This window comes from Pogoniulus pusillus, chromosome 17 (assembly GCF_015220805.1).
Source record: "Pogoniulus pusillus isolate bPogPus1 chromosome 17, bPogPus1.pri, whole genome shotgun sequence".
In the NCBI taxonomy this organism is placed as follows: domain Eukaryota; kingdom Metazoa; phylum Chordata; class Aves; order Piciformes; family Lybiidae; genus Pogoniulus; species Pogoniulus pusillus.
This window is the reverse complement of record NC_087280.1, coordinates 4347323-4368831: the sequence shown is the minus strand read 5'-3', so window position 1 is coordinate 4368831 and position 21509 is coordinate 4347323. Positions and strand designations below refer to the sequence as shown.

Here is a 21509-nt window from a genome sequence, read left to right as displayed (position 1 = left end):
GTCCAGACCGCCGCTTTCACTGCCCAAAACTGCGGCTGCAGCTTGGTAGGGGGCAGAAGAGGGCACTGAAGGTAAGGAGACGGCACACAGCTAGAGCAGGGGAAAACGGCCTGGCACTCTTCAGGTCTACCTTCTCACCGGAACAAGGGCAGCGCCGCACATCACATCTCTTGAGCTGCTAGTGGTTAGGTATCTTTTAATCCTTAACTTCCTTGCTTCCGTAGCCGCCCATGTAAGGGACTAAGGGATGGAAAGGAGTGTGTACTCCACAGCGCTCCTGGCTCTTCTGAAAGAGGAGCAATTCAGATGACAGAACTCACTTGAAGATGCTCACTGCAAAATCATGGCAATACCAGCCTCAGATGTAAAATACAGCCCGGCATTAGGCTTCTAAAGAAAGCACTGGCAGTAAATTCACAATGCCAACATTGTGCATCTGTTATCTTGAAGCCTTTTGTATAAGTTGATAAACAGAATTATTCACAATTTACGGAGGGAAATACTGCAGTGCAGTGATGTTAAGTAACTAAAATTTGCCAAGTGAGTCAGTGACAGGAACGAGGACAGACAGACAAGTCCTGCTCCTAATGTGGTGCTGCAGCCACTCCACTAAATGGTTGACTCAGCACGGAGTTTATCAGCTTTAAAGGCCAGATCACTCTCTGTGTAAATGACAGTAATGCTCCTCATTTCAGCAGATGCACAGCTGCATGCAGGAGGGCTGAGTCTAGCCCTGTTAGGTTGCTATCAAACAAACAGAAATGCAAAAGCATAATCCACTTCCCAGGCCAGAGGCAGATGATGACAGATGTGGTGCAAAGACAAAGAAGTAATCAGCTGAGATGTCCTCATGTCAGGAAGCTGAACCTTGCATAGAAATGCAGAAGCATTTTTATGGCTCTTATTTGTTGACATCATCTTAGCTGGGTGCACAAAGATAGTAATAAACATGCATTTCAGGCATTTCCCCTTTGTTCTAAGTAATTTCAGGCTGGCAGGTCTCCTTTAGATGCATGCTGGCTGAATCACAATGAAGGCCTTCTCCAGTAATACTTTATACTAACATAATCCAATTAAAAGGAACTTAATTGGTGTGCAACATTCCCTACAATTTCAACATTTTAAAAATGAATAGTCTCAGTAAGTACCAGATGGTGACATGCACTAATTAATCAGGCCTGCTCAATGAATGAGCATATTAAAATGAATGCACCTATTAGACATGTGTTTCCAGTGCTGCATGCTGCAGAAGAACTCCCCTTAAATGAATGCCTGCTCTATTACTGAGCAATCTGCACAAGTGTGCATTTCATCATTTGTAATTGTAACACTCACTCTTTGATCTCTTCTTAGATCGCTAGATACTTGCTACAGATTTCCTTTTGTCTGTCCTCCTCTAGGGAAAAGGCATTTAGCTTTAGCACTGCCATCCATTCAAACGGGCCTGCAATTTTTATGCTGCAGAATAAATTGCATTGATCAGCCTTCTTATCAGACAACAGCCCCATAAATCGCTGCCCAACAACCTGCCAGGCTCTCGCCATTGACAGCCACGTCCTCAGGCTGAAAAGCCAGCACAGGGAATCCCACCTAGCTTTGCTAGCTGGAGTGGCCAAGCACCACAAAACCACCACGGGTTTGTGGTCTTGTCTGAACCACTTAGAGAGATCTGGACAGCCCCTGATCATCATAAATAACAGTGTCAGTCTAACAGAACAAGTACCAAGTGATGGTTATTTTTTGCCAGGACCTGATTACTGATTCTTCTAATGTTTAATATAATTGTAAACATTCTATCAGACTCTTTGGGAACGCTGAAATGCTCCAAGTTCACAGACAGAGTCCTGCCTGGGGTGCGATAGGCTGCAGGAATGCTCCATCTCCCAGATAAGACTTACTGCCTCGGGGCCACTGGCCCATCTAGCACAGCTAACCAGCACCACAAACAAATGTCATGTGCTAATTAGTTTGTTTTCTTCTTCGTGCCATTGGGAAAAAAAAAAAAAGGCTCCTTAAATTTTACTTAATTTATCCAGCTTCAAATGAAAGCAAAACCCCCAGTGAAGCTAACTGCAACATCTGTTAGATCCATGAAATACAAACACAGAAAGAAGAGTTTCACAGCCAGAGAAGTGCCCAGTCAGAAGGCAGGCTGTGAAACATAGTTGTTTACATCCAGTACTCAGAAGCAGTGTGCTTTGAATAATCCTGCAGAACTCCTTGACGAAATGTAAATCAAGGTTAAAAAAAAATTAAAAGAAACCCAAGATGCTCTCTAGTGCCACAGCAGAGTCTGGAAATAAAACCTAAAGTGTCCTTACTAAAAAAGCAAGTTGCACACTTGCAAATCTCACAGCACTTCACAGAGGTGAGCAGACATTTCACAACACAGATCTCTGTAGACAGGAAAAGGGACTCACAGTTTGGTGAAAGATCAAGAAACCAGTTCTGACTCTGAAGGATGAGGCTCAGTTCAGCCACAGCACTTACTTCACACAAGGTATGTCAGGGAAAAACGTGCAACTAAATAATGGCAAATGGCCATTATGAACTGCCACAATCTCATTCCCAAAGCAGAAAACAGGCACTAAACACGGGCTTGTTGTGTCAGGCTGGAATTGTCACAATGACAGGTGGCACTGAAGGAAGTTTCTATCACTTTCTAAGAAAAGTTTTACCTTGCTGCAGATAGGTTTTTGGTTTTTTCTTCCCCTGCAGTCAGAACTGAGCGCCCTGGTAGCTGTCCGAGGCTACACATGACAGTTCTGCAGAAAAATGCAGCGAATCTGCAGTGGACATTGAGGAGGCAATGACCTAGATGAAGAAGCTATTAGCTTACTTTAGAACCTATCTTCAGCACCATGCTGCTGTGATGCTGAGATACAAGGAGTGAGATGGATGGGTGGGATAACAGAATCACTTCTACTCCAAGTACTGCAAAAACATCCTAGTTGCAAACTTTCTGCAAGGCAGCATGAAACAATCAGGAAAACACCTTCAAAACATTTCTGGTTTTAACCTCTCACATTGTATTTTCTGTTCTTTAAAAGGAGTGTAAATTACAACATATTTCATAAACCTAAGTAAGTGAAGGAGAACCCTGAATGTTTTTTTCCCCTACCTATAACTTGTAAGAATAAAACATGATAGAAGTAAGCAATGAACTGGAACAAAAACCCGCCTAGGGCTAGACAATCTGTAATGCTTCAGAAGAAAACAGGCATTTCTTTACAATTTACCTAACCCAAACAGATAATTCTGCAGAGCAGGGAAAAGGCAAGAAATATCCCCAGGTATTCTGATTAGATTCTGCATCATCACATTGAGAACATGAAAAACAATATTAAGGACAAGTGCTCACATTTGGTGTTGAGGCCAAACAGACCAGCCAAGGTATGCATTTGAATACAAACTCTTCTGAGTTCCAGTAATGAGAAATTCTTAACTGATAAAAAACCAAACAACAAACCAGCTACCTTTAGTTTGGTGCTTTGGGGGCTTTGCCTTGATTTTTTTTTCCTTTTTGGAAAAAACAATCATTTAGCATTAATAAAATGTACATGTGTGATGATTAGACACACACACACACACATGTGTTCATAGGAGAATGATCATTCAGACAGCACTGAGCAGTATAATCTTAAGGGATACTTTCATTTGCACAGAAGAATAAGATAAAGCAGACTTATAAAGAGCTTGTTTACCTTGCTTCCTATAAAGGGCTGTGTTCCACATTCCAAGATCTAGCAGCACATTAGGGATAAGTGCATCAGCTGACAGGAACGAGCATGATAATGATACTTTGAAGAAAAATCCTGTTTCAGTGCATTTTAGTTTGTCTCAATTCTATTTAAGCAAAATGGAGAGAATGAAGCCCTTCAAAGCACACTAAAAATGCACTGGCACGACTATACCTCAACCAATCTAATTATCTTTGATCTACCTTTCCCAGGCTCAGGTGAAATCCTGTCCTTAGATCTTTTTTGCCTGTTGTTTAAGCACACAAAAACAACTAGAAGAATAAACTTTACCAAACCTCTACTAAACCTCTCCAGAAAAGTGTTCACAACAAACAAAGGAGAAATACCTGAGAAACATCAGAGTGCTTCTATAGTTACAAAGCCCAGTAGGGTTGTGGTTATCCTTCTGCTGAGCACAGCTTGCAAGTGAAAACACTGTGTATCATCACTGTATTATTGAATCCATCAATTCTGCAACTTCAATTTACTTAAATTGAAGTTGCTCAAGGGAGACCTTGAACTGCTGCAACCTCTGGCTCCTAAGATCTTTATGCTGAACCCCTGATGCAGCAAAACCCACAACTGCCAAAAATGTATCAGTTTCAGTTTAGCTAAGCAACTTGTGGATAGCAAAACACAAAATAGTTTTAGAAAGGATATGAAAGTTCTTGCTATAAAGCAGCCCCAGACAAAGAAAACACTGTGGTAACTTACGAGCAGGTTACCTTGTGAGTTAGTGGTTTGCAGCCCATGTGAGAAGGCAGCTACAATACAGAGGAGAAAACCCACTGCAGAGAAGTGCTCTCCAATGGTCTCAACCCTCCCCACAAGATCTTTATGAGTTATTCAAGAAATAGTTAAGTTTAAAAATAAAAGACAATCAGCTGTTATTTACAACAAAAGAGAAATGAGAAATAACTGATAAATGGGCAGTGAGTGGCTGGAGAGCAGCCCTGAGGAGAGGGATTTGGGGGTGCTGGTGGACGAGAAGCTCAACAGGATCCAGCAGTGTGCACTTGCAGCCCAGAAAGCCAACCAGAGCCTGGGCTGCAGCAGGAGAAGTGTGGCCAGCAGGGCCAGGGAGGTGATTCTCCTCTCCTCTGCTCTGCTGAGATCCCACCTGGACTACTACATCCTGGAGCCCCTGTTACAAGAAAGATCTGGAGGTGCTGGAACGTGTCCAGAGAGGGCCACAAGGATGACCAGAGGGCTGCAGCAGCTCTGCTGTGAGGACAGACTGAAAGAGTTGGGGCTGTTCAGTCTGGAGAAGAGGAGGCTCCCAGGTGACCTTCTTGTGGCCTTCCAGGATCTGAAGGGGGCCTCCAAAAAAGATGGGGAGGGACTTTTTAGGCTATCAGGGAGTGCCAGGACTAGGGGGAATGGAGCAAAGCTGGAGGTGGGGAGAGTCAGCCTGGACATGAGGAGGAAGTTCTTCAGCATGAGAGTGGTGAGAGACTGGAATGAGTTGCCCAGGGAGGTGGTTGATGCCCTGTCCCTGGAAGTGTTTAAGGCCAGGCTGGATGAGGCTGTGGGCAGCCTGACCTAGGGTAGAGTGTGTCTGCCCATGGCAGAGGAGTTGGAACTGGATGATCCTTGCGGTCCCTTCCAACTTTGACTGATTCTATGTTTCTATGAAGAGCTATAGTTCAGTGGGGCTGTACTTGTAAAGCCAAAGTGGGGAAGAAACTTGAGAACCAGGTGTGTGAGTTACACACAGTTATGGGTGCCCTTATCAGAGCCAGACACCAGTACAGCAAGAAGCTAGGCACAGGATGAATGGGAAATGCTCTTGATCCTGACTTCTGTGAGCAAAACTTGCTCTTCTTCCTACCAAGCAATGAAATAACAAGAAGAAGGGCACCATATTATTTCAAGTTTTTAAGACACTCTCCCAAATTACCAACTGCAGGACACGCAAATGGTGCAGCACAATACACAAAGGCAACCAGCAAATTACATGCTTTCAGTGTAAGAAAATCAATGACATGACTTACCGACTACTGCGTTCAGTTCTATTTATGACATCTCAAGAAGAAAGGCACCATAAAACAACCAGAAAAATATTTAAAGGGATGAAAAGCTTTCCACATTAAGTGAAACAAAAAGATTAGGATAGTTTAGTTCAGAATTGAGACCAAAAAAAAAAGACAGGTAGCATTAAATGATCCATCACATAAAGAAGATAGATGGGGCGTTACCTTGTAGTGTGTGTCTCAAGAGAAGAGCACAAACCCAAAGCAGCATATTTATATCAGTAAAAAGAAAGTGATTTCATATTAATTCCTCCTGAATCCAGCTGAGATCAAGAGGTGAGCTGCACTCAGGAAAAATGACTGGGCATTCATACATCAGAGGAGACGCAGACAGCTTTGTTAGGTGGGGTAAATCCAAAGCCTCCAATTTTGGTGCTTAAGCAAAGCACAAACTACTGGAGTGGAGAAGAACAGTTCCTCATTAGCAGATGATACTTTTGTCATCCACTTGGGATGTTTGGGCAGCGTGAAGGCCAGGGCTGGAGCTGGCACAGTTTCACTGCAGCATGCTTTGGTGCTGTGCGCATGGTGCCCAGCTCGTGACACCGTGCACCAGCTGCCAGTCTCTTCATGCTCACAGATCCTCTTCTCCCACTGCACCAGAGAACTGAAGCACACAAGACATCGTCTTCAAGATTCCTGCTCCATACTCTTCCATCCATCCATCCTTCCTCCTCTGTATGGATGTCCTTTTAGTTTAGGATTTTACCTCTAGCCCCTTCTCACAATTAATTGCTGATAACCTGACCCTGTCTCCCCCTTTTTAGCAGATCCTGCTCTTTACTTTCAGTGTTTTGATTTTAACATAGTAAAATAACTGAATGGTGAAATAGCACTGATACTCCATTATCTGCCAATGGTAAGGCCTTTCTCTGCTTCTGCCACAGGAGAAAACTGTCACTCTTGTGCCAGGCTTATTCCTCAGCTCTGGGAACATTCCTTGTGTTCATTTCTACTTCTGATGACTATATGATCATGTTTGATACTGGGAACCAAGACCTCAGACTATAAACTACGTGGGCCAAGTGACATTGGCACACATCTCCCAATGATCCATCCATACCCACAGCCACACAGAAGTAGGATGGTAGTAATTACAAAGGAAAGAAAGCCAGATGGAAGTTTTACAAAAGATTAGCACTGTTGGAATGTTGTCACACTGCAAGAGAGAAAAATCAAGACAAGGTGACAAAGGAATGCTATAAAAGGGATTTTGCTCTACAATTATCCCAGACAATGTAACTTTGAAGACATGTATATCACTAACGTGTGGTGGAGAATGGAAATAATAACAAGAAACATACTGATATCTCATTCAGTGCTCAGTGCAGAATTGCCTGGAAAGGGCTTCAATCTTTGTAAAACCTCCTTCAGTTCTCCATTCCACAGCAACCATCTCCTCCCACTGCCTTCCACTTGGTGCAGTCATTTTGACTTGTTCTTTGCATCTATGATCAAAGACAGACATTCTAATTTGAAGATCCCTTTGATAATCCTAAGGAACTAGCTACAGGTAATTTTTTGGCCATTGAAGCTGGTTCAAGCAGCTTATTCTCACTTAGGCGACTCTTCTAATCAGTATATCCTTTATTCATCCCAATAAGCTACTTTACCAGGCACAATGAATGCAAGAAATTTTAATCCACAGCCATAAGCCAGAGCAATGAAATGAGTGATGAGCGCTAAGTCAGAAGGTTAAAGACATTATTGCTCGCTAGTGCTGAAGTTAAAAGGAATATGATGACAATTTACACCAGATATTCTTGCCTAGAATCTGTCCCCATAATGGGAAGCCACTGCTGATGAGAACACCATTAAGGATGAAAGGAAAAAGCGACATCAGAGGTGAAATTCAGAAAAGGAACTAGGATACACTGCAATGGGGAGCTTTTGGCATTCATAACAAACACCACAGTGAAGTGTTGTGTCTGCCTGCCTGTTTCCCAAACACTGGCCTGCATTCTCTGTCATGTCTCTGTGCTTCAACCTGGGCAGAGTTCTGCCGCCCAATGCTGCCTGCAAAGCAGCATCAGCCGGAGGTAGAAGAGATGATGCTCTGGAGCTGTGTGCTCAGGTTCTCCTGGAGAGCTCAGTTGTACAGACAGAACGAGGCTTCTGCTAACGTAGAGCCTCCTGCTTCTTTCCACCATTTGGTACCAGAGTGGATTTATCATTCTGGTATTAGATAAAACTCCCTGCATTATCAACAACTCCCCAAAATTAAATCCGAGGGTGCTTGTAACAGCAATGTGAAAACAGACCCCAAAGCCAAGAGAAATCAATACCTCACTTCATTTAAAACTTTATGTTGTAGACCACTAAGCAGAACCCAGAAGTTTTTATGCTCTTCAGCCTTTTTACCAAGTTAGCAATATCACAGACCCTGGAAAATCCTCAAGTCCAAAGCTAACAGCGTTCCAGGCACCTTGGGAGGGCTCTGTGATGCAGCTGTATCCCTCCACAGTGACAAGAAAGAACTAATAGCAAAGCTCAGGGCATCTAACAGCCAATAATCGTCTTCCTAGGCTACCAAACCCCCAGGATGGGGTGGGGGGGTGGTGGTGGGGAAGAAAACAGCCTCCCCCCCCCCGTAATTTATTTTAGGCCACAAAATGTGATTCCATACTTAAAATTAATCTATACATGGAAGAGCTGTGCAGTGAAAGCATCATTAAATATAATCAAGCACAGAATCAAAGAGGAAATGAATTACAAATTCTGTATTAGGTTTTGTCTTTATATTCAATAGCTTTTTTTCCCCAGCCAGGGATTCTGCTCAATTTACTTCATAAGAGATGAAACAGCCCTCATTTTCAAAGACAGATGTTCAAACCTATCAAGTATGTAAGCCACTAGTATTTTTACCCATCACTGCACGATGAGGAAGGGGAAAGAAGGAATCATTAACTGCTTCTGAGAAGGCTGACTTCACACAGGCAAAACCTGCCCCAAGAACCAACCTGCTCTGTGGGCAGCAGCAGCATCCAGCTGCACCCAGCCACTCAAACACCAGAGGTAGCTTATCACAAAGAGCAACATCATCCAGAGCTGAGCCTGGCACACTCCCTAGCACTCCCACAGCCCCTTCCTGCTCCAGGCAGGAAGCTGTGTCCAGTTCTGGGTTCCTGCCAGCCTGGGATGCCCATGAAGCTGTTTTTCCACCTCTGAACTGCCACGCTGTTGAGTGCTCACGTACTAATTAAGAGGCTGCTGATGATACTTGAAAATCACAAGGCTGGAAACCTAGCCAGTGGGTCAGGACACAGCATGAAACAACAGAACTGAAGCACTGTAAACAAGCTCTAGCAAAGGCAGGAAAATCAACAACAACAAATGTTTGTTTGCAGAAAGGGCACTGGGATTCTTCTGCTTTAGCTCTTCACAGATAGAAAGGTTTTCCTGTGAGAACTGATTGCCAACAATGAATTCTGCTGCTTCTGCTCGACAGAATCCTGAAAATGCAAAGGCTTTTTCTATCCAGAAAAAACACTATGTGAATTTCCTGGCCTTGTACTACTAAGATGATTCAAATACTCATCTACACGGATCTCAGGGTAAAAGCAGAACTGCCTTCATTTGACTTGTTCAGGTTTCAAATGGGGTTTTGCTGACAGTACCCATTATGAGCAGACAGGACTGCTACGAGTCCATCTTGAGCAGGAATGGGTTTCACAGGAACCACCTAAGCCCAGGGACATTACATTCTGTCACTGCCAGCCTGAGTAAAATAGAAATGGCTGTTACCTGCCTTCTTAGAGGGTTTTGAGGGAGGTTTTATTTCTTCCATATGCAGCACTATGCCATTTTGAACTGAGAAGCAGTCTAAGAGAAACTGGTGAGACTAAGGCCTGCTGCCTCTGCATGTAAGCAGCATCAAGCTACAAGGCAGTAGCAATGCTCTTCCCACGGCTCCCTGCTGTGGTCCTGGGCTCAGAAGAGCATTTCAGTACTCCATCAAATGAGGAAAACTGCTCAGGAATCTAAACTACTCTTCCTCAACAATGCTTCTTCAACACTGTGCCCATGAACATGATGTTCATGCCAGGTTTCCCAGGTATGTTCCACAGAAGAAACTATACACTCTGCAGTACTTGCCTACCCTAACAATGCTTCTTCAACACTGTGTACAAGGTGATGTTCATGCCAGGTCTCCCAGGTATGTTCCACAGAAGAAGCTATACACTCTGCAGTACTTGCCTACCCTAACAATGCTTCTTCAACACTGTGTACAAGGTGATGTTCATGCCAGGTCTCCCAGGTATGTTCCACAGAAGAAACTATACACTCTGCAGTACTTGCCTACCCTAACAATGCTTCTTCAACACTGTGTACAAGGTGATGTTCATGCCAGGTCTCCCAGGTATGTTCCACAGAAGAAACTATACACTCTGCAGTACTTGCCTACCCTAACAATGCTTCTTCAACACTGTGTACAAGGTGATGTTCATGCCAGGTCTCCCAAGTATGTTCCACAGAAGAAGCTATACACTCTGCAGTACTTGCCTACCCTAACAATGCTTCTTCAACACTGTGTACAAGGTGATGTTCATGCCAGGTCTCCCAAGTATGTTCCAGAGAAGAAGCTATACACTCTGCAGTACTTGCCTACTCTAACAATGCTTCTTCAACACTGTGTACAAGGTGATGTTCATGCCAGGTCTCCCAAGTATGTTCCACAGAAGAAGCTATACACTCTGCAGTACTTCCCTACTCTAACAATTCTTCTTCAACACTGTGCACATGAAGGTGATGTTCGTGCCAGGTCTCCCAAGTATGTTTACAGAAGAACTACACTCTGTAGTACTTCACCTTGCAATCTATACAGGAGAAAAATTCTGTGTGGCAGATTCCAAGGTTATGAGCTCAAACTGGGCTTAGCAACACATGCTGGCATTTGTTCTGGTTATATAAACAGCACTTGGGATCCCAGCTGTCAGTCAAATTGTGACTAGCAACAGTAATTGCAACAGCTACACCACACAGCGTTAGCAATCTCTTTTGGCCCCCTATTTAAATAGCAGTGTTGGGACTACTTTGCCTTTTGGTCATTAAAATACATGAGCAAACTGAGCTTCCAAGTCCCCTCTGCAAAACGAGCTGCTCAAACCTTTAGTGACTTTTGTGAACTGTTATTAGCACCCATAGACTGTTGCTCTGCAACAGACAACAGAACATTCCTGGAGCTTCACACCAGTGACAAACACAATGGAAACAAACTCTTCCTACTCCTGAAATAGATTCCACTGCGTGCAGAGTCCAGGCACTGTCCTTTTATGTCCAGGAACTCATGATAACAGAGTGGTCATGACTTCCACAGGCTGCTGAGGATCTTCACTTCTCTCAGGGGAGTCAGGCAGGTCTGGCCTAAACTTTCTATTGCCAGCTCACAATTGCACATGATAAATTATTTGCTCAAACCTCTTTTATTTTTTTACAGTGTAATCAGAATGTATCTCTGCTTTCAATCTTCCTGCTCTCTATTTACATTTTCTTTCAGGTTACTCACAAAAAAAGCCTTCACTAATTTTAGGACAAGGATTAACACCATAGCATCCTAAGCCAACTTGGTAACAACCTCTGGCTTACAGTCAGTCTCAGACTGATTTACAGCCAGGCTTAATGCACATCACCAACACTGCATCTTCATTATTTTAGCTTCTTAACAACAACATAGCAAAACATTAAACTGAAACATAGCATGTTTAAAAGTCAGTTCAGCCTTCTCTATACATGTCAGTGAGGATACTCAGCCCTCACTAAAACCTTATGAAGTTCAACAAGGGCAAGTGCAGAGTACTACATCCAGGGAGGATAACCTGCCCAAGCTGGGGGTTGACCTGCTGGAAAGCAGCTCTATGGAAAAAGACATGGGAGTCCAGGGGGACAACAGGAGTGCCATGAACAATGTGTCCTTGTGGCCAAGAAGGTCAACAGCATCCTAGGGTGCACAAAAAAGAGTGTGATGAGCAGGTCAAAGGAGGATCTCCTCCCCCTCTACTCTGCCCTGCTGAGGCCTCTTCTGGAGTACTGTGTCCAGTTCTGGGCTCCCCAGTTCAAGAAGGACAGGGAACTACTTGAGAGGATACATGAAAAAACAATAAAGTTCTGGTCCCCTCAGCACCATCTGTTGTGGCCAAAGTGTAGAACCCTGCACTTGGCCTTGTTCAATCTCAAGGTCTGCCTGGATGCTGCTATCCTGTGTAACCTGCCCTAGGTGAACCTGTTCTAGGCAGAGGCATTGGACTCAATCTCCAGAGGTCACTTCCAATCCATATGGTTCTGTGATCTGGCAAGAAGCCACACAGAGGAAGAGAGGACACACGACTTTGTGCTCTGTTTTAAAAAGCAAGTCTTTTGCTTTGCAGTAGTGCCAGCCAGTTATTCAACAGAAAAACACAGAGTAATTTGCATAGTGATTCAAGTTTTCATTTTATTGATTTCCACTGAGATTTACATTTTTTTTTTTTTTGGCATAATGAGAAAATTAATCACTACTAACTTCACCTTCTATGGCCGTTCTAAATGCTCCCTATTCAAATACTTTCTCATATAGCAGTCCCTCAGAAAAGTGTCAGCTTTTTAGAGGCAGCTGTTTTACAAAGCTTTTTGTTGAAACCAAGTCTGCTAACAGTGAGCCCAAAGCCTTACTTTTGACAGAAACTGCAGTATGTCACACTCAACAACAGCAGCAGAATCATGTTTGGATGCCAGAATGCAGCACGGTAAGGAAAAACTGAATCCTAAAGTTCAGTAATCTGATGTTTATCAGCTTGCTTATCAGGTCTGTACAGTTTTAGGACTCAGCCCCCATGGTGCTTTGTACAAGTATGCGAAGAAATTGAAGGAGACTTGCTCTGCACCATGCAGATGCTCAAAATCAACATTAATACAATACATGTAGCTGCACAGAAGTATTTTTCCCCTCTTTTTTTCCCTGTAGAGAGCAACATAATTTCCTTCATCTCATAGGGCATTGCAGGGACAGGAAGGCTAAAGAGAAATGTGGGAAGACACGAAAAAACCTAAGAGATTTTCTCGAGCTACCTTGCTTGTAAAGAGAGCTTCACGTAGTGTCTCCTTTGCCTGCAGCAGCAGCCCTGCCAAGGCGAGGCAGGGCGCTGGAAGCGCGGGGCAGGGCGCTGGGCGCTGCGGGCGGCAGGAAGCAGGTGCGCAGCCACTTACAGGCGCCCCGCTTCAGCCGCGCTCCGCGCTGCCCCCGCTGCCTGCTGTCCTGCTGCCAACCCCGCTGCAGCCTGCCAAGCCGATTCAGCACCAGCATACTGTGCTTCTGTTCCAGCAGAGCCTTCTTCCAAGGCTGCCATAATTCAACGCGATGAACAAAAGGATGGTTTCATAAGGCCAATTAGCATTGCGTAGTCAGAAGACGGACCGTAGGTCTGTATCTCTAATGTCCTACGGTAAATTTGTTCTCTGGAGGTAAAAGGCTGCTACATTAACCATGTCTTATTTTCACATTTTTCTTTTCGGAGAAGCCTGGCTGAATTGTGATGCACACACAGTCTCAAACGCTCGGCAGATGATCCTGCCTAAATCTCAAGTAAGACAAATTAGATGAGATCTTCAATCACTGCCTTGGGAGGTGTGGGTGATATATTGCATTTCAAAAGTAACAGTGTTGGAAAAATTCCATTTTCACTCTCCAGCCACTGTACTCTTAATTACATGCTAAAACTTGGAGAAACAAGAACTGGAAAAGAGCAGAAGAGAGACTGCAGAGATAATGAGACGGCTGCTTGCTGAAATTAGGCAGCTTGATCTTACGTGTCTGCAGAGATGAGCTAAAGAAAGATTCCTCCTGCTGCCCAGCACCTTCCTTTTAGCAAAGGAGCCTTCCATGGTAACTAGTTCCCAGTAAGATATGGAACTCTTAGCAGCAAGTTCACTTCTTGAGTGAAGGGGTTTGGGTTTTATAGGGTGTGATGGAAGAACTGGTTTGAAGATACATAAAAGCAGTAAAATTACATCTGCCTCAAATCTCTGTGAACCTTTAATATGCCAGGATCCACAGGTAAATGAAACTGTCTGAAGGTCCCTGGAGCCCTGCTGCTTGGAATGCCTGTGCATTTCCTGGTCCATGCTTCCTTTTCACACTCTAAAAACCAAGTGTGTAAGAAGCAATTAGGAAGAGGTGTCAAACTGTTTATTTTTTATTCAAGTCCAATTCCAATCTTACCTATGAAAAATGTCATCCAAACCCTCTTGCAGTTATGATTGTCCAAGGACTGTAAATTCTTTGAGCTATTTAGATGTGTTTGGTAAGTTATCCCATGCCAACGTGGCCCATACCTTTGTTTTCTTGTAGATGCAAACACTGGATTGTTGTATTAAGATGCAGCATTACCACTGCTGCTAAGCATACTCCAAGAGATCACAGGTGAGTACATACTTTTCTTACAGTGGTAACCAAGGTGTGAATCTTCCACGTTCAAAGGTTATGCAGCAGGTGGCTGCCTCAAATGTTGTGCACAACTAAAGCACAACTGAGTATAATTTTCCTTTAGGGCTGCTGCAATATATGGGGATAAATATAACACTGCAAGCACACAGCTTTAACTGGGAATGAAAATTGCTTGCTGATATTTTATCTCTGAGTGAAGGTGACTCTAGAAACCCCTGTGCCCAACACATTTTGGAAGAAGACTGGAATCACTATCTGAAAGTGAAGTAGTGGGGTTAAAGTCCCTGCACCCTTTGTATAGTGCAGTAGCAGAGAAGTATACATGATACATATTTATAAGCAGAGACACAAAAGTGAAGCAGTGCGCAGGTATTAAATATGCTGGTGTTATTTCTGACATCTCCAGGCTGAGATCTACCTAAGACATACGCAGCACAAGCAGAGAGCTGAAATAAATGTGACCAGATAAAAGAGGTCTTTAAACAGAGATGATAAAAAAGAGAGAAAAAAAACCCTATGCTAGTAATGAATCCCAAGAAAATACCATGTAGACAGGCAGCTTATGCCAGTGAAAGATGCAAACCTACTTCATCTTCACAGCATCTCTCTCTAGAGATCAGTCTGCCAGAACACAGCCAGCAACGACAGACCAAACGCCAGCCACTTCTGGATACCTGTTGTAGCTGACTCTGTCTCAGTCTGTGTGGGCTTTGCCCACAGCAGTGGTTTTAGGAAAGAAAGATTCCCAGTGCTGCCTTTGCAGTGGGTCTGCTGTGCCCACACTAACATTGGAACATTTCCCTACCACACTATCTCTGAGGTGCTCAAAGCAGGATTTTAGCCCGTGGTGGATGTACACCATGATAACTCTTTGCTGTAGCACTTTGGCTGGTGCAGGTGGCTGAAGGAGGTTCTTTTTCCACAGTGTTTACCAAAATCCATACGGGACATCCAGGTTCCCATAAATATCTTCCAATATAATCAATACAATTTAGCTTTTAGGTAAGCACTGTAAAGTGTATAGCTAAGTCAGTAACTTCGTGGACATGAGCGCATGCAGTGCTCCTTTTAAGGAGGAGGTGAGAATTTACAATGCATGATGTTATGAGCAAGAAACTTCCAAATCCAATTCTAAAATTATCTTCAGCTTTCATAAATACCCAAACTCTATTCCCTCCCCCCTTGCCCATTTCTGAAGTCTTTCTTCTTTTTCCCTCTCCTTGGACTGCTCACTTGATCAAAATTCTCTACGGGTATCAGGGGGATAAATTCTGCATCGCACTCAGAGCAATGAGAGATGCTATTAGGTATTCACAGGATGCACTACCACTGACAGACAAGATGCAGAGGAACAAGTGGAGACCAAACATTTTTTGCATTAACAAGAGGATGCTCTGAGTGGTTCAATTGTTCTAGTGTGAGTATTTCAAGTGAAGGACACTTAACTCTGTTTCTTGCAGGACCAAAGTATAAATAGAGGCAATCAGGTATTTACTCAATGCAGGCAGGAACATTTCTACCTTTTTTTTTTCAACTTATATATATGATGCATAAAAAAAGAAGAGTGTTCTTACTAGATGTGAAACAAGTGCTTTAACAGAGACATGGGGAACACAGCGATGATCTGTGTGCTGTCTGCAGCCCTATAGCCTGAAGAAGTCTACGGTTCCCAACAGTCTGCCACTGAATTCAAGAGCAAGTGCAGCTTCAAAGAGATTATTGGTACTCCATCATGTGCATTCAGAAAGAGACAGCCATGAAGCATTGCCTTGCTAACTGTTATAGAAGTTCTTATAAATATTCATGTCCAGCATTTGTACCCTAAGCATTAAATCATTTATTCACCAAAAAAAAAAAAAAAAAAAAGGAATGGGGGGAAGGGGAGAAGAAGAAATTATTGTTTCCTCAGTTTTAAAGAGTTCAAGGCAAGAAAAAAAGACAAACTTGTGCCCAAGTGCTCTATTAAATAGCACCAAACCCAGAAACTTAGGAACAAGAGAATATTTTCAGGTAGGGTTTGTTTTTTTTTGGTTTTGTTTACTTACATTTCAAGTTTTAGAATAGTTTGCTGCTATTAAATTAATGATTTTTTGATCACTTGAATTACCTGAGAATGTTAATAATTTCAAATTCTCTGTCATTAAGTTTTGAAAAACATCTTTTTTTTTCCTGTTGCTCTGAAATTTGTATGAGAACAGACTTGGTTGATTGCTCCACTGTCCAAGAGAAGCCTAACATCCCAGCAGCAGATGAATAAGGCAGGGCATTGTGCAACTCAATCCATCGACATGCAGCTGCTGGGAGCTAACAGCCAGACTGCAATTTCATCACCCTGTAAAAGCACTCCTTTTAAAACAATATTCCCTGGCATGCAGCCTCTTGATTAAGCCTGTGTGACTTCAAGTTTATCGATACTACTGTGAATTAATACAGATGACTGTAATACATGCTGGCAATACAAAGGCCTATTCACAAGCGGCTTGTGCACAAAGAGAAAAGATGCTGCAAAACAGCTCTGACATAAAATTATAAACCTCCTATCAAAGCTACAAGATGTAGAGTAATGTCTAAACTCCTCAGAAATCACACAAGCAGAGACATCAGCAAGGGGCTGGCTTAGATCTCCTGCCTCACCTCAATCCTCCCTCTAAGCCAGACCAATGCAATTGACTCTGCCTCTGCCATTCTCTTGGCTACCTTTTTGTTCCAGGACCATCACTTGTCCAAAGAACATGTTACACTACAGCTTAGGGAATGAATATCTTTGCAGGAGCTTTTCAGATTCTACACTCTGGATGCACCTCCTCATTCAAGATACTACAGCTGGAAGAAAAAAGATCTGAGGAGGTGCTTATGAATGTAGACCCAACTCTGCCACGTGGATTTCAGCTGGCAAGTAGACACATTGCTGGCTAAACAGGGTGATAAAGCAATATTAACAGCACAAGAGGCTTATTGCCACACCACTTTGGATTCCTTCTTCTACCAGTTAAGACAGATGTACCTGGCTCTACTCTCAGGTGTATCAGACAAGTCTCACTAGGGTTATTTCAGGCACATACCATGTTTAGCAATAGAAAGCAGAATGAGAAGTGGTGCTGCCTCTTACTTCCCTCAGGAAAACTGCCTCTTGCAAATGCTTTTATCATTTTCATTATATCCTGTTTGATTTGTTTTACCATCTTGACTGGAACAATGGCTATGACATAATAGAAAAAGATTTTTCCACAGGCTGGTTCTAATTACATTAAATCTCAAGTGAGATAGGACATTTAAATAAGAAACAAAAACTGCAGAGTCTGAGATAATAACATAGCGAGATACTAGGCTTTTGGAGAGCACAGTTAAAATGATGCATTAAACATTACAGGGTGCTCCAATCAGGTTTCAACACGAAAGCCATTCCTTCTGTGGCACACTGCTGCAGAAAGAGGTTACTGCAGTGTTCAGCTATCAACTATGAAACGTCAGTCCTCGTGCTAGAAGTTAGATCTAACACTAACTGCAGGACACCTCTGTGTGGGGCAAGGCAGTTAGGTATGTAAGGGCAACTACAGGATGGAACACCATGAACCATGGCAGAGTTGAGCCTTTTAGCCACAGCTGAACTCTCTTCTGATGTGCTTGGAAAGCAAAGCACATCACCTTCAGATTGCTGAAGCCACTGAAATAGAAACATGCTGAATGGAGGTTGTGGCTACGTGGAGTGGAAACACAGTGAAGCCTGTCATGTCCCATCGTTGGTGCATTCAGTGGTGTAAGCCACCACACAGCTGTGTCTCCAGTATTGGTGCTTATGAGACCCTGCAGTAAATTCCACTGCTGAAAACCAAAACTGAGTAAAGGGAACTCATGGAGAGGGAAGGAATTCAATTTCTCCCCCATCACTTCCCTTTCCTTTGCTTAAGTGCCAGACTAGGCTGAAGAGGCAGCACTGGTGAGGTCACACCTCAAATACTGGGTTAAGTTTTGGGTCCCTCACTACACAAATGACACTGAGAGGCTGGAGCATGTCCAGAGAAGAACAAAGCTGGTGAAGGGTCTGGAGAACAGGGCTAGTGAGAGAGGCTGAGGAACTGGGGTTGTTTAGCCTGTAAAGAAAGAATGCTGAAGGCAGAGCTTTTGATTCTTTACCAGTCCTTGAAAGGAGGCTGGAGCCAGATGGGGATCTGTCTCTTCTTGCGAGGAACAACTTATAGGACAACAGCAAATGGCCCTGAGTTACACCAGGAGAGGTTTAAGTTGGACATGAGGAACAATTTCTTCATTGAAAGGTTTGTCAAGCCCTGAAACAGGATGCCCAGGGCAGTGGTGGAGTCACCATCTCTGGAGGGACCGAAAAACTGTGTAGATGTGGTGCTGAGAGATGTGGTTTAGTGGTGACCAGGTAGGGCTGGGTTAATAATTAGACTTGATGAACTTAAAAGTCTCTTCCAACCAAAATGATTCTGTGATTCCATGATTGCCCAATGGGAGGAGGACAGTGCTCCCACTCCCTTTACCAGCAGATAGTTGCAAGACTTGACACCAAACCACGCGTAAGCGATTCGCTAGAGTACAGCTAGAGCTGCAGTACACTCATGTTAAGCTGAGGGGGAGTAGGGTTAGACTGCATCTTAGCAAGAAGTTCTTCAGTACCAGGGCAGTGGGACTCTGAAACAGGCTACCCAGGGACACTGTGAATGACTCTTTCCTGAGGGTAAGGCCAGGTTGAATGAGGCCTTGAGCCACTGAGTCTAGCTGTGCGGCATCTCTGTCCATGGTGGGGAGGTTGGAGTAGATGATCTCCGAGGTCCCTTCCAATCTAAGCTCTTCTGTAATTCTAGGATCCACACAGATCTGGCTGTCAGTTACTTAGCTGTTCACCTGTTTCTCCACAGTTGTCAAGGTTCCAAGGAAATTATCTAGGTACTGAGGACTAAGACTTACTTTCAGTCAATAAACAGAGTCTGTGATTCTAAATTCTGTGCTTCGAGAAGATAAACTTCCACAGCAGAAGTTCAGTAAGTAAAGCATTCTTCTCTAAATAGCAAGCTCTCTATTAATAATGCAATTAAATACACAAAATAGATTTGAAAAGGTTTATTTCAGCACAAAATTGAAAAGATTTCCTTGTGTGTATGTTCTGCCCTTCAGTCCTGCAACACAGTCTTAGGCACAAATTACCTATGTTTGTCTAGTGAACAAAGTCACAGCACCGAGGAGTGACTGCTCACAATCAGAAAGTTGAGCAACAGCAGCTAAATGACAGCACTTCAAAAACATTTTCTACGTGCAGCTTGGAGGTATCTGCACAGCCACTGCTAGGAATGCCTGCCTGAACAGATCTAAATCTGGAAAGAAAGTACAGACAGATAGGAAGGCAATCACTAAGAGACACAGCCAGCTCTTGCTGCCACTGAAAATATTCCAGTTGCATTTAATACAGAAAACCAATAGTTGAGAAAGAAAGACATACAGGTTAAATTCCTCCTTATCTCCCTTTATGCTGTTTTAAGAAAAGCCTAATGTACAAATGTACACTAAAATGAGTCGAAGATGCTCACCTTGATGCAGCCTCACTGCTCCTCTTGTGCTGGCTCTGCTGTTCTCCTGACACGTCTGAACAGACTCAGCTTTCCAACTGCAGCACATCCACCTGTGGATGGGGAGGGAAAGTTGTTTGGTCAGGTCAGCAAGTCAAGTGTGCTCAGGAATCTAAGGAGTAAACACCACACATTCAGCCGGTGTGGAGCAGCAGTGGAGTAGCTGTTCTAGCTCTGCACCCCAAGCAGTAGTGCTAAGCAGTGGAGACTCCAGCAGAGAAAGGGCAGCAAGTTCTCCATAGGCATCACAGACTCCAGGCATATAATCCTCTGAGGCTCTTGGGCTCACACTGACCACCACGTTGCATAAAATGCTTCCATTCTGCTCCAGCCTGCCTTTCAAAAGAGCAGAGCAGTCTGTCACCACCTCTGCTGCAAGGCCCACATGAGCATCGTTCCTCTGCCCAACAGATGCCTTGGGGGCAGATGGTCTCCTTGGGAACTGTGACTGGCTCAGGTTATGACAAGAGACACGGCCTGCCTTCAGCTGTTCTCAAGAAACAGACTAGTGTACTTCAGGAGGGGCTATGGACTGCTAGTAGCTATTTACAAATGCTCTTCAAATCATCATGGCAGTTGGCTTTCGAATTTCTTTTTCCTCCCACTCTCTAGCATACACCTTCCACATTGGATGCCCTGAAATACCAAAGCATAATTCCACATGCCAACTAAACAAAAGGCTCCTTCTTCCCCAAAGAGTAATTCTTTGAAACTCACTGCTCTCGATCCTGAGTTGCAGTAAAGACTGATAACGAGAGAGGCTGCACAGGTCATGATGAGCTGAGCACTGCAGATGAGGCTAGGACACTCCTAAAGCCAATGCTAGTTCTGCAGTGCTGAGAATTCAGCAGCAGCAGGACAAAAGAGACCTTCTTCAACAAACTGGATGCACTAGATCACACTCCTAGTGTTGTATCCCATGGCTACTGAATTCCTGAATCTTCATTGACTGTTCTATGCCACAAGTGTCCAGTTCTGGGCTCCTCAATTCAAGAGAGATGCTGAGATACTGGAAGGTGTCCAGAGAAGGGTGATGAAGCTGGTGAGGGGCCTGGAGCACAGCCCTGTGAGGAGAGGCTGAGGGAGCTGGGGGGGTGCAGCCTGCAGAAGAGGAGACTCAGGGCAGAGCTCATTGCTGTCTACAACTACCTGAAGGGAGGTTGTAGCCAAGTGGGGTTGGTCTCTCCTCCCAGACAACCAGCAACAGAAGAAGGGGACACAGTCTCAGGTTGTGCCAGGGGAGGTCTAGGCTGGATGTTAGGAGGAAGTTGTTGTCAGAGAGAGTAATTGGCATTGGAATGGGCTGCCAGGGGAGGGGGTGGAGTTGCTGTGCCTGGAGGTGTTCAAGAAAAGACTGGATGAGGCACTTAGTGCCATGGTCTGGTTGACTGGATAGGGCTGGGTGCTAGGTTGGACTGAATGATCCTGGAGGTCTCTTCCAACCTGGTTGATTCTATGATTCTATTCTATTCTATGATTTGCTATCCAAGTTTCCTCTCACACAGGCTGGTGGTCTCTCATTAAGAGCAGGATTTACAGAACACAGATTTCAGATTTTATAGAAGCCACTGTGCTTTCTAAAGATCCATCTTTGCTTCTCATCAGCTGAAATAACACTTTGGCCATGACTCCTGGTGGATTTTTTCCTCCTTTTTTTTTTCCCCCTTTAAACCTGCAGTGCGTATTTCTAAGGATGTTACTAACATTTATCAGCACAATTTCTCTCCCTCTT

General features: G+C 43.8%; 1 protein-coding gene and 1 long non-coding RNA gene across 3 annotated transcripts in view; one reads left to right on the top strand and one right to left on the bottom strand.

Moving 5' to 3' along the window:
- Positions 1-21509, bottom strand: part of PEAK1 (pseudopodium enriched atypical kinase 1) — a 138940-nt gene that overhangs the window by 44550 nt on the left and 72881 nt on the right. For both annotated transcript variants that reach the window (XM_064157312.1, XM_064157313.1), the window contains exon 3: positions 19739-19830. The gene's annotated coding sequence lies outside the window, so the exon portion shown is untranslated. The remainder of the gene's footprint in view (positions 1-19738; positions 19831-21509) is intronic.
- The window catches only part of LOC135182833 (uncharacterized), a 47755-nt gene that overhangs the window by 26053 nt on the left and 193 nt on the right, over positions 1-21509 (top strand). Inside the window, exon 2 of the long non-coding RNA XR_010305321.1 lies at positions 14097-14168. This is a non-coding gene — a long non-coding RNA (uncharacterized LOC135182833). The remainder of the gene's footprint in view (positions 1-14096; positions 14169-21509) is intronic.